Source organism: Peromyscus maniculatus, chromosome 10 (assembly GCF_049852395.1).
Source record: "Peromyscus maniculatus bairdii isolate BWxNUB_F1_BW_parent chromosome 10, HU_Pman_BW_mat_3.1, whole genome shotgun sequence".
Classification (NCBI taxonomy): domain Eukaryota; kingdom Metazoa; phylum Chordata; class Mammalia; order Rodentia; family Cricetidae; genus Peromyscus; species Peromyscus maniculatus.
The window spans coordinates 59,806,336-59,809,000 of record NC_134861.1 but is presented as its reverse complement, the minus strand read 5'-3'; the positions used below and the strand labels follow the sequence as shown (position 1 = coordinate 59,809,000).

Here is a 2,665-nt window from a genome sequence, read left to right as displayed (position 1 = left end):
CACCACACCACCACACCACCACCACACCACCACCACACCACACCACCACCACACCACCACCACACCACACCACCACACCACCACCACCACCATGACTACCACCATCATCACCACCACACCACCACTAGCACAACACCACTACCATACCATCACTACCACACAATCACACCATTACCACAACCACCACCAACAACCACACCACCACCACCACAATACCACATCACCACCACAACCACTACTACAACCACTACCACACCACCACCACTAGCCCACCACACCATCACCACCACACTACCATACCAACAAGTCATCACAACCACCAGCACACCAACAACAACAACCACACCACCACCACTACCATCACCACACCACCACTACACTACCATCACACCACCATGACCACCACCACACAACCACCCAGAAGGTTCAAAAAGAGACTGGGAAGAAGCAGGAGGATTGCTGCCCTGGGAATTAGACCACCAAACGTGGCTTGTGGAATGTGCTTCTCAAAAATCATTCCTTTTGAAATATAGACTCTCAAAAAAAAAAAAAAAAAAAAAAACCAAGAATCATTTTCCGATCTCATTTAATAATGGGGTCCATATTTCTGGAAGGGAACAATTGTGGTGTGGAAATGAGAGCCAGGCCCTTTGATGGAGGTGTCCAAGCCCCAGGATCTGCTTTCTCAATTCAGCCAAAGCACAAGCCAATCATTTCTTCAGCTCTTTCCAGGAGCCCATGGTTTTCTATCTGGAAACAGCCATCACCACACCCACTGCTTCAAGCCGGAGAAAACGCCCCTGAATCATCCCAGTCTGTGGAGAGTCGGTAGGGCACCATGCACGCTGTGAAGGCAGGCGAGCATCTGCCAAGGTGCATTCCCGATGGGTGAGAAAAATGCCTTAGCGATAGCAAAAGCAGGTGTTGGCGCCCAGAGCGTGCTGCCCTGGGCTCAGTCTTCAGATCTGCAATCATATTTCTTAAACGTTTAAAAGTTTATTATTACTTATTTATGTATTTTATGTACGTGAGTGTTCTATTTGCATGTTTGCCTGCATGACAGAAGAGGCCATTAGATCTCATTAGATCCCACAGTTGTGGCTGCTGGGAATTGAACTCAGGACCTCTGGAAGAGCAGCCGGTGCTCTTAACCACTGAGCCATCCCTCCAGGCCCTATAATCGTCTTAGAAATGGTCACTATCACGGGCCCCAGGTTACTTCAGTCTCCACACTGCTAATTGAAGAACACTGGGTTCAACTGTGCATCCTCTCTCTGCAACCTCTGCTATCTGCACATTTAACCAAGCCATGGGTGAACACAAAGAACCTCCATGAAATTGCTCTTACCGTTCAACTCGCATGCTCTCTCAAGAATCAGAGGGACATTCAAAATGTGGGGGGGGCACTGGAATCTGTGGAAAGCTAAAAAAAAAATGTGGGTCTGGAAAGTGGGTGGGGACACCGTGGGGTGGGGTGCGGCTGCCAAGCCTGGAGCTTGTGTGTGGTCCTCACACTGCTCTGCCTATGGCGAATGACCTCCCGCCATCCCACATTATCCTGACAGTTGTTTGATGTGCCGAGAGGGAGACTCTGGCCCTTGTTCTTTCCAAGAAGCAGACATTCCCACCCCGCCCCCAATCGGAGGGCAGTCCACGGCACCAAACCTCCTAAAAGGAGGATGGGGTGCTGCTGACACAGGGTGGGACTGGGGTGTAGGGTTAAAGCCTGACCGATGCACCATCCCTGGGCTCTGTGAGGGCACTGGGTTGTGTAGGCACCAGCCAGTATCTTGATTCACCCAGGACTGCTTCCTGCAGTGAGCCTGGCAGCCTGGCGGTTGGTTCTCACCCCCTCCACGGTCATTCTGTTCCTATTTCTGAGGCCTTTCTGAACTGGAAGTGGGGACATGCTGGAAAGCAAACTCACCCTTGACCTTCATGGAGGGCACAGCCATATCGATGCATCTGGCTTGAAAATAACCACCAGCCTCTCTCTAGTGGCTCCGAGCCCACAGGGGGTGTAGAAGAATTACCTCCAAGACCTAGGCTTGATCATGGAGAAGCTCAGGTGAGAAAGATTCCATCGACACGGACTTGAATTTCTAAAGACGGAGAGAGCGTCAGATTTGAATTATCTGAAAATGAAAAAACGAATCACTATGTAGTAAAGGAAAAGGGAGGGTCACCGTGTCACAGAGGAGAGCATCGTCATCCAAAGATCACGGTCAGTAAACACCGCTTACTGGAAACATTGCCACATGCAAGTCTGGGGCACCGTGATTCAAATAAACACTCCCACTTCACAGATCTGTTGTAAGAGACATTAACTTTGGACTCAAAGAATGACGTGGGCAGGGGGCGGGGGGGGGGGGGGGACAGGGGTATGGCGGAGGACAAGGGTGCTTGCTGACAAACGTGATAATCTGAGTTCCATCCCCCCGGGTCCACACAGTGGGAGGAGAGAACTAACTCTGTAAGTTGTCTTTGGACCTCCACACAAGCACCATGACATCACACACACACACACACACACACACACACAAATGTGAAGAATGAACCGAGCTACCTAAAAAGTGGGGGGGAGAAGTTGCTTGTGCGGGGTTGGGCATGAGACAAAGGCTAAAGCTAACTTTTCCTTGTTTTCCATAGTGACTTCTGGGTGCTC

The 2,665-nt window shown here is 50.5% G+C and overlaps 1 long non-coding RNA gene across 2 annotated transcripts; it reads right to left on the bottom strand.

Moving 5' to 3' along the window:
• Positions 1–569: 569 nt before the first annotated feature.
• Positions 570–2,317, bottom strand: LOC107400926 (uncharacterized). Of its 2 annotated transcripts, none has more exons than XR_006076509.2 (4): positions 2,187–2,317; positions 1,928–2,102; positions 1,349–1,423; positions 570–965 (listed from the first exon to the last, which is right to left on the bottom strand). It is a non-coding gene; the product is annotated as an uncharacterized LOC107400926 (long non-coding RNA). The 2 variants fall into 2 exon arrangements; XR_006076508.2 differs by having other exon boundaries at positions 570–979; positions 2,187–2,316.
• Positions 2,318–2,665: the final 348 nt, after the last annotated feature.